The sequence below is a fragment of the Cibotium barometz genome, chromosome 12 (assembly GCF_041138505.1).
Source record: "Cibotium barometz isolate CiBa-2024 chromosome 12, ASM4113850v1, whole genome shotgun sequence".
Classification (NCBI taxonomy): Eukaryota; Viridiplantae; Streptophyta; class Polypodiopsida; order Cyatheales; family Cibotiaceae; genus Cibotium; species Cibotium barometz.
This window is the reverse complement of record NC_141057.1, coordinates 52,828,567-52,843,824: the sequence shown is the minus strand read 5'-3', so window position 1 is coordinate 52,843,824 and position 15,258 is coordinate 52,828,567.

Here is a 15,258-nt window from a genome sequence, read left to right as displayed (position 1 = left end):
CTCCGAGATGCTATATGTCAATGGCGATGTTAATGAAGCTCTGGCATCTTTCTTAAGACACCGTGATGGGTATCCTGGCTCCTGTGATGTTGAGTCATCAGGTTGCAAATGTTCTCTCTTTTCCTTTTTATGCTTTGTCTCCTTTTGTCATTGGAGCTCTGGGATCCTGTGGTGGTCCCTCCATCCAGAGATGTACCTGAATGGCTGTCGTTCGTGTGATGAAGCTTTATGCAGTGTGTGTGCATAGGACAGAGCCCAGTAAGATTTGTAGGTGTTGTGCATGGGTGAGGGCAAAAGGTGTGCATGTAGTCCTAATCACCTAGAGACTCCTTTTTTTCTACGTGTTTATTGGTTAGCACCCCTAAAGAGGGTTTTGTACTGAGTGGCCCATGTGGCTAGAGTTGTGAGCTTACCTTTGAGTTTATCTTTGATAAGCGCTTTTGTGCCGAGGGTCCAAGGATTGGAACCATTGTGCGGCCTTGCCTTCAAGGGGCTGAGTCCAAGTAGGTGGACTTTGGTTGCATCTTTGAAAATTTCAAATGCCTAACAGATTTGGTTAAAGACCTCGATGTGGAATACAAAGTCTCCAACTTCGTGGAATTTTGGCAGAAGCTTGAAAATTTTCACCCACATAGGTTTTATATGTGATATTTATGGTGCAAGTGTTGTGACACTCCCCTTCCTAGAGCTCCTTCCTAGAGCTTGTGCTAAGCTTGGAATGTCAAGTTGTGGCATAAGGGGAGGTGTTGCAAGGTGTTATGGGCTAGCACACCTCCAAGAGGGAACTCAATGCATTCACCTAAAGGATGAGCAATAGATCACAACCGTCGTAGGGCACTTATCAATGCTTTGAACTTGAGTCCCTTGAGGCCTCCAAGCTCACTTGTTAAGCTCCAAACCTCCAAGCTCCACCTCCATGTTGTCACTGCAGAGTCGCTTACACCGTCGAATAAGGCAATCACTCTCTCTCACTCCCTCACACAAGCATGAATCATACAAGCATAGAAGATGCACAATGCTAGAATGCTCTCTCTCTCTCTCTCTCTCAATCTCTCTCAAGACACAAAGAAGAGCTCTCTATGGCACAAAAGGGGATTGTGTCTTTTCATTATGAGAAAATGCCTTATATAAATTTGGCCCTTATTCACACTTGGGTGCCCAAAACTTACTTAATTAGGCCTTGGGTGGCCAATATAATGTACAACTTTTATAGTGTCGTTTCATGACACTTATTAATGTCCTCAATTGGAGGAGCATGCTTACTAATCCAAAATGGGATTAACATCCCCCCCCTTCCTGATGTAGGTTCTGTCCTCAGAACCTGTTACCAAGGTCTAAAGACCTGGTCACCAAAATCATGTTGGTAGAAATGCCTTCATGATTGAAGCTTCCTGAGTGTGCGTCTGAACGCTGAGTGGGAGCGCCAAAACCTATGTCCACCATGTCTTCGAATGTGACATGCATGTAAGCAGGAAGACACCTTAGACGATGGTAATAGAGCATCATGCCCCCGTCAGATGGCCCTTGATTCATATTGAACTTCAATTGCTTAGCTTCATAGCCATCATAGGGCTCTTTACGTTGATCAATTAGGATGACCAACAATTTCAAAAATCTAACACTTGCCATGATTGCTGGGTTTGAAATACGTTGCCATGCTTGTATCCATGTAAGCATTTGTTTCCTTTGCTCTCGTATGTCTGGAAATGTTGCTGGCATGAAGATCAGAAAGTTGTAGCAGACATGGGAGTCATGCCGTTTGGCCTCCTGAAACTCCAGCGGAGTCCATCTTGTCTTAATTGGCATGTATAATACGTCAACCCGTGTGTTGGTGGTGCGCACATATAGACTTGGATGTACTCTAGAATTGTTATAGAATTGTTAAGTACTCTTTCTGCCAGTTTGGCTGTATTCCAAAATCCTCTAGTTTGGGCTGTGCCTCATCTATGACAATGGTGGCATAGCCGCCTCTTGTGTGTACGGGGTGAGCCTTCCTCCACTTGTGGAAGAAATAGCTGATCATGAAGGTGACGATCATGATTTCCAGAGCAGGTCAGCTAATTAGGGATTGGCCAATTTTGTGTGCTTTGCCACATTTGCCCATAATGTGCCCTCTCTAACCAAGGGAAGTAATTCTTCTAAATCAGGGCGAGGTGTTCGTAGAGGGTATGGCATATAGTGTTGCTTTGTTGGTGTGACCTCAGAGTAGGCTTCTTGCATAATCCGTCGAGTTGGCCTAAATGGAGGACTGCTGCATCCACTTTTTGAGCCTATCTGATCTTGTCCAAAAGTGCACCATTTGCAACACTCACTGCATTCAGTTATGGCATACGGCTTCAAGCGTCAGGCATCAAATTCTGCTTCCCCGATTTGTGAATAATGTCAATGTCAAATTCTGCGATGAAGTCCTACCATCATCTGCCCTATTTTGGTGACGACTTAGGTTGCGTCTGAAAGTACTTAAGAGATATGTTAACTGTGAAAACTTTCGTGTGCTTATCTTGCACATAATGACGCCACTTCCTAAGGCAATGAACCACTGCTTGCATTTCCTTTTCATGTGTGGTCCATCGGCATTCTACATCGCTGAATTTGCGTGACTCATACGCGACAGGGTGCTCGTCTTGTAATAATAGTCCTCCAAGGGCCCCGTTCGATGGATCCGTGTGAATCTCAAACTCCTTTTGTTGAACTCCGGGAGCTTAAGCACCAGGGTGCAGCACATTGCAACTTTCATCTTTTCGAAAGTGCTCCTCTCTATATCTGTCCATTGAAAGCGCTCCTCTTTATATCTGTCCATCGAAAAGGCTTGATGCCTTTTCGAAAGCGCTCCTCTCTATATCTGCCCATCGAAAAGGCTTGATGCCTTTAGTTATATCAATGAGTGGGGTGGTGATTTTACTAAAATCTTTGATAAACTTTCGACAGAACTGTGTGAAACCCACGAACCCACGAACTTCACGCACAGTTCGGGGTGCACTCCATTTTAACACTGTCTTGATTTTCTTTGGGTCTACTTGTACCCCTTTTTGATTGACCACAAATCCTAAGAACTCCACTTCAGTGACTACAAACTTGCATTTCTCTGGTTTGGCATACAGTTTGTGCTACCGTAACAAGTGGAATACCTTTCTTAAGTGTTCTTTATGCTCGCTGTATATGAGCAGATCATCCGTATATGTGATCAAAAAATCATCTAAAGAGTCTTTGAAGATATCATTCATCATTGTGCAGAAGGTGTCCAGGGCATTGGTCAACCCAAACGGCAACACTAGCCATTCATAGCTTCCATACCTCGTGTGAAATGCCGTTTTCTCAATGTCATCTTTGGCGATTCATATTTGATGATATCCGGATCGTAAGTCGATCCGACTAAAATACTTTGCTCCTGCCAGCTAGTCTAATGGTTCCTCCATTACTGGTACGGGGTAGTGGTTCTTGATAGTGATTTTGTTGAGGGCCCTGTAATCGGTGCATAACCTGGCTGACCCGTCCTTCTTGGTGACAAACAACACAGGTGCACCATACAGCAATTTCAGTCGATCCATCCGTTCATAATTATCCTCATACCCTTGGGCCTGAACGGTGGTAGCCCGGCTTTGTGCGGGTCGATGAGGGCATTCACTGTCATAATGATTACGTGCGTAATTTCTGCAGCACGGGCATGTCGAGGGAGGAAGAGGACGCCTTGCAGTATTGGAAAATCCCCCTGTACTGGTTGACTGGGATGTCCCCCTCCTCGGCACAAAGTTTCTATTCACTAAATTACTCCCATAGGTTCGGGGTACGAAAGGTCCACTCGACCTTGCCCTGTTTGAGGTCTCTCCCCGGGTTTCATTAGCAGAGTTATCATTCCTGTTCTAAGGCTTGGCATCATTCCATTCTCCTGTTCCTGTTGCACTGGTTTTGCTTTGCCACTTTCTGCTCTCAGTGTCAAAGAGCCGTTCTGCCATTGTGAGTGCCGCCTCATAATTTTCAGGCTCCTGCTTCTCGATCTCTCTTCTGTGGGTCCAGTCACGTAATCCGAATAGAAACTCGTGCAATCTATTTGTATAATGCATATCTATGATCTGCAACATAAGTTGCTTATATTTGTTGATATATTCCCACAGTTTTCCATTTGCGTGTTTAAGGTTACGCCATTCATCACGTACCGTGAAGACTTCATTCTGTGGCACAAAATACTGTGCCATGTCCTTGGTAAAATCACCCCATCTTGTCCACGACCTTTTTGAATCAGGTGCCAAAAACCTTGTGTATGTATCCCCTGATAGCAATCGAGACGCCACACGGATCCAGTGTTTATGAGCCACTTTGTTCATGGGGTGAGGTAATCTTGTGTCTCTCGGATCCACCTTGTCACACCACAAGTGAGTCCCTTTGCCCAAGTATACTTCTCCGAGGGTAATGGTTTGTACTCCTCGTATCCCTCATCTGATGAATCTGAGTCCCCCCTGTCGTCCCGTCTCTTGTGGTGATGCCTCGGAGGGGACCTCGACCTCATCTGCTTTGGTGACGAAGGTCGGTTGCCATCCTTCTTATGTAGTTGTTCGACTAAGGAGGCCAATATGCCTTCTAGCCTGTTCAATCTGTCATCTTGGTGATCCTACCAACTCGGCCCTGGATCCCTTGGATCATCCATTTGGTCTTGCTGAGTATCACATGCTCTTGACTCAAGGCATCTGTTGTGCCGTTCCTGCGCCAAATCCACGCTGTTACCTCAGCGTCAAGTTCTGTCTCTCTTTCTTGCCTTGCTTCTTCCTCAATTATCGTGGCTTCTTCCGCGTCTAGGTGGCCACCTTCCACGGTCTTCCCCTTTGGCATATGTATTGATCAAACTCACTGCGATGCGGTGTTTCCTGCTCTAATACCAAGTGTCATGGAGCGATCTTCGATCGTGTTTTGGGTCGGAGTTCCTGCTCGGGAGTAGGAAAATCCAATACAAAACTGAAAATAGACAGTACTTCTTGAATTCTGCACACAAAGACCTATAGCTTGTCTTGAAGAGGATGACGAGCCGGTCGTTTTGAGTACTAGAACTTTGAAAACGGACACTGGATGAAGGAGATATGACCAAAAACGTACAAACTGCAGTGGAAAACGGTATCAACCAAATGCGGGCTTCAAACCCAAAAACTTGTATTGATTCAATGCCGACATGCGACAAGATTACAATGGGGATCACAAGAGTGATGAGAGAAAAGAATTATGGGTATCCGAGGTGCGGGATCCCTTGCCACAAGCCGTCTTGTATCTAAATGAAGGTAGGAGAGGTCAGGCTAGGCCACATTACTTCACCTCAAGGTACTCCCATATACAGGCAAAGAATTCGGGACCCCCAAGCATACCTTGAGAGCACCATGTGAGGCCGGATAGGAATCCCAAGAATCCCATGCCTCACACTCTCATCATGAAGCCCTCCTTCCCTCCCTCCCTCCCTCTCTCTCTCTCTCACACACACACAGACCGACCCCTCCCTCGCCCCCCCCCCCTCTCTCTCTCTCTCTCTCTCTCTCTCTCTCTCTCTCTCTCTCTCTCTCTCTCTCTATCGCTTTTCCTCCCGTACCTCACTAAGGGTGAGGGTCGCCCTTATTGAGGGCCTATAGTGTGGTTGTCCGCCCCCCCTCTCTCACCTAAAATGTACCACCTCCCTCTCTCTACTCAAACACAACAAGCCCCCCTCTCAATTCAAACGTGACAACCCCCCCTCTCACCCTCTCTCTCTCTCTCTCTCTCTCTCTCTCTCTCTCTCTCTCTCTCTCTCTCTCTCTCTCTCTCTCTCACACGGACCACCCCCATCCTTCCCGCCCCTTCTCTCTCTCACGAACCACCCCTTCCCTCCCTCCTCTCTCAATCTCTATCATTTTCCCTCCCTCTCTCTCTATCCCTTTTTCCTCCCTCTCTCTCTATCCCTTTTTCCTCCCCTCCCCTTCTCTCTCCTATCCTTTTTCTCTTTTCTTCGTTGTTCCCCCTCCATTTTCTCTCTTCTTCTTTGTTCCCTCTTTATCCTCCTTCTTCTCTCTAACGTTCCATTTTTAAAACCCTATTTTTTTAAATTTATCATTTTGTCTCTATTTATATCTACTACTTTATTTATATCTCCTCTATTCATATCTTGCTTTTTTTCTCGACTTATAACTTTTGCTCTATTTATATCTCCTCTTCTCTTTCTTATATGTTCTAGGACTCTTTCTTTCTTGTTGAATCTCCTAGTGGTCATATTCAACAAAGAGAAAGATAGAGAGATTGACAGCTATAGAGAGTGAGCGAAGAGATAGATAGATAGAGAGAGAGAGAGAGAGAGAGAGAGAGAGAGAGAGAGAGAGAGAGAGAGAGAGAGAGAGAGAGAGAGAGAGAGGGGGGGGGGGAGGATAGAGAGAGTGAGTAGGATAGAGAGAGAGAGAGAGAGAGAGAGAGAGAGAGAGAGAGAGAGAGAGAGAGAGAGAAGGATGGAGAGAGAGAGTAAAGAGAAGGATAGAGACCCTTGTTAGCCTTCAAGCTCCATACTATTCTTGGCACTCTCGTATACCAAGTTTGTTTCTTCCTCCAATTGACTCATCTCTTGTTTCAGATTAGGATCTTCTCTTTTTTCTTTGAAAGTCTTTGGTTGAGAGTCTTTTTGAGGAGTAACTATAGGATCTTTCTCAAAAGGAGTGGTGGAGGAGTCTCTTCATGAGAGCTACATTGAACAAGTACTCTTTTTCAATAGTAGCTATAGGATCTTTCTCAGGAGGGAGGAGTGGTGGTAGCAGTCTCTTCACTAGAGCCACATCGAACAAGGAGTCTTTTATCACTGTTACCAACCTTTTTTTCCCTTAAAATTCTCATTGGTTTTGAGGTATTTTCATTTTTCACAACCATAGCACCTACATGCTTTGCGCCTTGCATAACTGTGTAAGTGCAAGGAGAATTGTAGTTACTCAACCTTTTTGAATAGTAAGAATATTGATAATAGTTGGTTTTGAGGTATTCTTCTCATTGGTTTTGAGATATTATCATTTTTCACAACCATAGCACCTATATGCAACACCTACATGCTTTGCTTCTTGCTTCTCATTGTTGGTTTTGAGGTATTCTCATTTTTCACAACCATAGCACCTACATGCTTTGGTTCTTTCTTAACTATGTAAATGCAAGGAGAATTGTAGTACTGAGAATATTGATAGTAGTTGTAGGATTAATAAACCACCTTAGGTGCCCTCGTTGGACAATCTTTAAGAGTGCCTCTTGCTAGAGTTGGTAGAGCAAAGAGGTCCTCTCTAGTATAGTAAGGCATATAGCAATAGATACTCTAGGATAACGACATGAGTTGGTCTTACGATAATCCCAAGTGTGTGTTTCTTGAATCATCTCATGCATCATTCCCCAAATTCTCCAACAAAGCTACACTTAGCTTGTCTATATACATCTAACCAATATGGGTTGCACCTTAGTGTTGAGAGCGGTTGTGCAATGCTACATTGATATGGGTGATGGGTGAGTTGTGGAACACCTCGATTAAGAGGGGGTGTTGAGAGATGTAATCGCGGTGTTATGTGTATGTGGGAAAGAACCCTAGAGGTGCAAGATATTGTGGCAAGATAAGAATGCCACATGTAATATTGTATTGTATGTGAGTATTGACCAAAAGAGTGGAAAAGGAGTTGCCACATGGATGATGATGTGTAAAGTGGGATAAGGCTAGAAGTCCTCTATCATTGTTTTGTGATATGCAATAGAATTGAGTGTTGAGTGTGCATTCTCTCTCTCTCTCTCTTATGGAGTTCTTAGTGTGGTTTAATCCACCGTAATTATGTTGCTTAATCTATGTTTATCACCATGATCAATCCCATTTTAGGATTGTTAACATGGTATCAAAGCTTGGTTGGGCTCTTGGGGTGGTGAATATTTATGTATAGATTTCTTGGTTATGTGTTTATTTGATTAAGCATTATTTTCAGTTTATTATGGAAAAAATTACCACTCATTGTCATTTGTATTGAATTTGGAGAGAAATTATGCTCATGGAGATTATGGTGCTACCCATGGAAGCTAAAAATTGTAGATTTCAGTAAGTATGAAGACTCCATGTCTTCGGTGTCAACAAGAAAGCTACCAAGGAGACAAAGGTGTTTCAAGAAGGTCGATTTTGTGAGTTTTCCTCATTTATTTATTGGTGTGAGCATGAGAGAGTGCTCATGTTAAGAAGGGTTGCTGATTTATGGGATGAGAGGATCCCGTGGTTCTTTTCTCTTGCACATGGCAAAGACCATAGTAGGTACACACTTGTCCAAACGGGGGCAATGCAAGGGCTGAAAATACAGTCCAATGTTAAGCTTGTCGGGAGAGGCGGAGCTTGAATGTGATGCTCATGGAAGATGGGCATGCGGGTGAAAGCCATGTTGAAGCTTTCACAAGTGAAATGCACCTATTACTTCTATGGAGAAGTTGCAAGAAAGCAAGCACCCTTGGATATAGGCAACAAGCGAGGGCATCCATATTGGAGCCCAATTGAGAGGTCAATGTGGCCATGATTGTGGTCACCATGAGCCTCATTGAAGAGGTAAAGGAGGTAAAGCAAAAGCATGGAGAAAGCAGCTTGGGTCATGTAGCTCTTGAGAGAATGAAGGAGTAGGATGATTGGAAAGCAATCACAATGGCAGAATATAGTTCAGAGAATGCAAACAAGGATATTAGGCAATAGCAGCAAGTGGTCCATAAAGAGGAGTGAACTTGCCCTCTGTTGTGCAGCCATGAAGACCACAAACGGTGGGAAGGTCATTAAGATCGATATCCGCATGAATCTCAAATCTCGGAAAGAGGGCTAAGCAGTTTTCCAAGGAAGCGCAGGAAGTCTCGTGAGGCTAAGCGGTTTTCCAAGGAAGTGCAAGCACATAAGCTGAAGCAGAGGGCACAACAAAAGAAGCAGAACGTGGCACGACATGTGCCAAGTGTGTGGAAACTTCGGTAGAGGATAGAGCCAACGAGCTGAGGGAGAAGCTGGTGCTGCAGAGGCAACAGATAGGCATAATGCAGGAGGAGGTCATGTCTTGGGAAGAGTAGCAGGAGGCTGAGAGCCAAGTGCTTCTTCTTGTGAGCCAGGAGAGTGACCCCAACATGGAAGGCTGGGATGATGAGCAGGTGACGTTGATGAGCAAAGAGATGGAGAGCCTTAAGGCATTGAATGGGAGGCACTCTGTCAAGCTCCACACCATAAGCCAGAATGAGACGAGGCAACTAGAGTAGAGGCTTATGGAGGGCTTAGACATGGCGGTGACGAGCTCTGTAGGCAACGAGTGCCTCTGTGTTACGTGTTAAGAGAAGACGGCCACGAGCGTATATATCACAGTCCATGCGAAGTGCAAAATCTACAAGTTGCCACTACGAGAGTTCAAAGAAGATTTGCAGAGGAGAAGACTGGGCATTCAATACAAAAGCTAGCCATGTGCAGATGTCAGAATGGTAGAGCTAGCAACATGTGTTAATTTTAAGAAATTTTTTAAATATACGTTTAATCCTTAAGCATTATAAGGGTACATTCACATACAAAAAAGGTGATTTATATCCATGTTTTTGTATGTAAAAAAAGGGGGAATTGAAGTAGACACCTATGTATCCAAATCATGACCTTTTTATGATGAGTTATGATACATGGAGATCAATAGGTCAAGTAGTGCTAGTGATGAGCCACTAAACTTACATACATTGGTTAATTGGAACAACCACTATATGTTGAAACTAAACTTGTGGTGTTGTAGAATTCATTTCCTTAATGTAATATTTAAGCTCCAAGAAGAAATGATGCTTTGTGATGAGATGTGATGTGAATCAGATAGATGTGAATGAATGGATGGATGGATGTGATGTGAATAGAGGTGATGAGATGTGATGTGAATGAATGGATAGATGGATGTGATGTGAATAGAGGTGATGAGATGTGATGTGAATAGATGTGAATCAGATAGATGTGGGTGAATGGATGGATTTAATGTGATGAGATGCGATGTGAATCAGATAGATGTGAATGAATGGATGGATGTAATGAGATGTGAATGAATGGATGAGATGTGATGTCATGTGAATCAGGATGTAAATGAATGATATGGGATGTGAGTGGATGATATGTGATGAAAATGGATGTGAATGTGTATGTGAAGAATGGATGTGAATGAGTATGTGAAAGAATGGATGTGAATGTGTATGTGAAGAATGTATATGAATGTGTATGTGATGAAAATGGATGTGAATGTGTATGTGAAGAATGGATGTGAATGAGTATGTGAAGAATGGATGTGAATGTGTATGTGATAAAAATGGATGTGAATGTGTATGTGAAGAATGGATGTGAATGAGTATGTGAAAGAATGGATGTGAATGTGTATATAAAAGAATGGATGTGAATGTGTATGTGAAGGATGGATATGGATGTGTATGTGAAGAATGGATGTGAATGTGTATGTGAAGGATGTATATAGATGTGTATGTGAAGAATGGATGTGTATGTGTATGTAAAGAATGGATGTGTATGTGTATGTGAAAGAATGGATGTGGATGTGTATGTGAAAGAATGTGATGTGATGTAAAGAGATGTGATGTGACATGAATATATGTGGATGTGAAGTGATAGATATGAGTGTATGGATAGATGTGAGTAGTCGTACATGTGAACAATTGGATGGATGTGGATGAATGAGATGAGATGTGTATGAATGAGATATGGTGTGGATAGAAGTGATGTGATATAATGTGGATAGAATGTATGTGATGGGATGGTTATGAAAATGAATGTGGTGGATATGAATGAATGAATGTGATGTGATGGATGTAAATGGATGTGATGTAAATGAATGTGATGGATGTGAATAGATGTGATGTGATATGAATCGGGATGTGAATGAATGAGATGTGATGTCGTGTGAATCGGGATGTGAGTGAATAAGATGTGATGTAAATTGGGATAGATGTGATATGCGATGTGAATGAATATGATGTAATGAGATGTGGATATGGGTAGATGCGAGTGATGAGAACTGATGCGGATAAATGAGAAAAGATGTGATGAGATGAAAAATGATGTGATGTTAATGGGAATACATATGAAATAAATGAGGATTGATGTGGAACAATGTGGAAAGACGAGAGTTCGTTATAGAAACTGTATTTATGACCTGTTTTTAAATGATTGTTTTATGTCAAAAATGCTGGGGAAGCATTTTGATCGTCTTGTGAATGAGGTCGTGGAGACCTATCTGATAAAGTTGCAACAGCTGACGGAAAGTCAATGGAGGACGTCTCGCGTAGCAAGGTCGGTCGAGGTCTTGACCAGCCTCGGTTTGATTTAAATGGTGAGCTTCAGGTATGGTGGATGAGGGACCAAGGAAGTGGCCTATGAGTGAAGCGCTAGGTGACCTATGAAGGATCCTAGAGGGTGCTGACCATACGGTGCTCGGGCTTTGGGTCACCAAAGATACCCACACGTGTATCGTAGAAGATTTTGGAACAAGGAGTAAGAGTTATTTTCTGAATTCGGGCATGGATCTGGTTAATTGACCTTGCTGGTCCTCAAACACGGATGAAACCATGGCTCTTTTATATGGATCTGTTGGTTGATCTTGTTGATCTTCAACGGAGATTCCATTTTGATTTTTATAAGTGAAAATATTGCCGGTTACTATGAGCTAGGAATTATCGAAAAGGCCCTTGAGTGGACAGGTGGTGAGCGTTCTGGTTGCCAATGATGCCATAGGTACACCGATGAAGGAAAAATTGGAAATTAGGATTCAACCGGATATTTTGGAAGTTTATGATCAGTGATACTATAGTTTCATTAAAAGATTGTTTTAAAGACAACTAAATCTATGAAAAAGGCAATTTCATATTGGGTGTGTAAGTGGTGTGACTAGTTCTAAGTTTGCATGAATATCCGGCTAGGAGACCTGGGAACTCTTTTCCCTGGTACCCCGGGACAAAACCTAACCAAATTCTTAATTGGATCCCATCACTATAGTGGTTGGGTGGTTGGCTAACCCACGGGACTGGATGGGGTTAGGCTGGGCTGATGGATCCCTAAAATGAGACTCAATTTTGTTATGGCATGATAGATGAAGTAAATCCCGGATAAAAATTATTCTATGGTGAGCCATCTACATTGAATTTTTTAATAATTCAATTGTTTTTGGCCTAATCCTCTCCAAAGTGTATTGGTGGCCACTACTGCTTCAAACAAGAGTAGAACCCTCAATCCCTCAAGCCAAAGGAGAGCTTACAAGCTCCATGTAAGTTAATTTTCTTACTTTGTTTACGAATTTTAATGAAAAATCTATGGTTTTCTTGATTTTTATGTTTTGCAAATGATTGAATTAAATTCAAATGCTATGCCTTTGATGAAAAATCTATGGTTTTCTTGATTTTTATGTTCTGCAAATGATTGAATTAAATTCAAATGCTATGCCTTTGATGAAAAGGCCACCCCCTTCTCTTCTTTACTTCCAACCTCTCTTAATCCTAGAAAGATTTACTAAGTGATTAATTAAACTCTTCTTATTGTTTTCTCTCTTGAATTTAGAAAATTATGTAGATTAGAGTTCTATAATTTTAAATTGGGTTAATTAAGTTAAGTGAAGAAAGATAAAAATGAGAAATGGTTAGCCATACAAAGGAGGTTATGGCAAAATTTTCCAAAATTTTGTGAAAAAGAAAGTTTGTTTTTATGTTATTCCAAAAGAGTAATTCCCACCATTTTTTGTATCTAAAAGAAATATTCTAATTACTCCATGTACATATTTTCCTATGAATATGCATGGATATCAGTGATATTAATTATTAAATTTGATTTCTATGCATAGAAAGATGCATAAAGGAAATTTTTTATTATAAAAGTGTTATTCTTATTAAAATCGATTTCTATACATAGAAAGATGCATAATGGAATTTTTTATTTATAAAAGCGTTATTCTTATTAAATTTAATTTCTATGCATAGAAAGATGCATAAAGGAATTTGACGAAATGATGGAGGGTTCTGACCAGGCGATACACGGGCTCGCGGTGCCGAGGACATCCATGCGTATGTCGAGGAAGATATTATATGATGGACCTATGTTTTTTTTATAATCTATCACTGGATCTTGTTGTTGACTTGCTGGTCTCAACGGAGAGTCCAGAGTGATACTGTTTTGTTAAGAAACAAGGACTCAATGAAAATTTTGAAGTATGACATGTATAAATTGTAAATTGTTTATCAAGGATTGTTTTTATTAAAGTTTTAATAAAGAGGAGTGCGTGCGTATCTGTTTTCTAAAGCTAAAGTTAAGAAAGGCAATTCAATTATGGGTGGGTGAGTACTTAATTGGTTCCACCGATTCCAGTGGTAGGGTGGTGGCTAACCCATGGGCCGGATGGGGTTAGGCTGGAATCAGTGGAGTTTTAATAATCAAATTGCAAAATCTTAGGATTACGCTAAGATTCGAGTAGTTAGATAATCTCCTGATAAATTTTTCAATAAGTAGATCAACGGCTGTGCCTGACCTGGATCAAGAAAAAAGCGTTGAATTTACTAAAATGATCAAATTATATCAGTGATAGTTTCCTTCTATCTGGTTTATCCAGTTGAAGGAGCGGCTTAGAATTGATCACGTTAGAAAAATTCGTTTTTAAAAAAAATTCATAATGGTGGAATCGCCCCCGCTTTCCGGGCATGGGAATTTTTCCCGGTTTCGGTTTTTTGGAGTGACCACCAGCCTAGTCTCGTGCCCGGATATTCGAGAGCGAGACCCCGAGTGAGAAACCCCACCCCGCGCATGAGGGGGCTGCTTCCGCTGTTCGGCTACCGAGAGTCCGGCGCGCGGAGGGGGCGGAGGGATCTCACAGTTGGTATCAGAGCAAAATTGAAAGCTAATAAAGATAATTAAATTCTTATCTGAAATTGGTAAAAAGAATTCAAAAACAGCATTTTCATAATGTATTTTCATTCCGTAAGCTTCTTTAATGAAGAAATTTTAATCAAAAAAAAATTATTTTTATAGATGGAAGTTTCCCATTTATCTGGTATTCCGGACCTCACCCAGTCTCAAGATATGATTGCATTTGCCTTCGAGCATCTCATCTCTTCCGCTTCAACTCGAATAAGCCGAACAAGACTCGCACGCCATTTCGAGGATTTATATTTTCCTAACCCAGCGGAGAGAATTCAGCATAAGTGGTTTGCAGGGCAATATGTCCACGCCTCTTGCGACCGCCGTGCAATGCTATGGGAGAACCTCTCATTGGCTATGATCTTGTTAAAGCTGAGAATCGTACGTGGCGTCATTTTATATCATTCAACGCCTCAGAATTTCAGGCTTGCATGCCAAGTCTACAGACTTCTTAGTTGTTTTATTCCTAAATGGAATATAATAGCCCCCTTGTCAGTAAGTGGACATTTGTATCAGGGCATGGCTATGGCCCAATACCGTCGTCATATGCGTTTCCCGAGGAGATTTTGAATTCTGGAGCCGAGCTGCCCTATGTACATAATGCAACTTTTATATATATAAAAAAAAAGCTTTCCGGAGAAAAAAATTCCTGTTGTATAAATGATTGTTTACGGCAGACGATCTGCTGATAAAGAAAAATCTGTTATCGGACATATGTCATAGATCTCCAATAAGATCTTGTCTTGTTTAAGAAATTGTTTTTCGAACTCTTAAGTCTTATGATCTCATGAATAATATCAAAATAAAAATTTATTAATATATAAATTTTGGCAGAATCATGAGACGAGGAAACCGTGGTCGTCAGCCAGACCCTGTCTCTAAAGATGATGAGCTTGACCTTGATGTTCGCAAGGCTCTTCATAGGACTCAGCCAGGACCCTTCAAAGGAGAAGGGGAAAACCTGGGCGAGGCTGTGGAGAAATGGGTGGAAGCCATGGAAGAGTATTTTGACGTCACAGGATACAATCAGCGGAGCAAAATGGCTCTTGGCCGGCTGAAAATAGTGGAAACAGCCAGGGTAGCATGGAGGAACCACTGTGACACCAATCGTCTGGACAGAAATACTCAATCCTGGAACGATCTAAAAACCTATCTAAGAAAGAGATTTTGCCCTCCTGGATTTTTAGAAACCAAAATGAATGAATTCTAAGAACTAAAGCAGGAGAACAAAACCATCGAGGAATATCACCAGGCCTTTGCTCTTCTACTCAAATATTCACCACCTCTTGATGAAGAGCAACTCATGGCCAGGTTCATTCGAGGAATGAACGAACCCTTGGACACACTAGTCAAAAATGCCAAGCCAG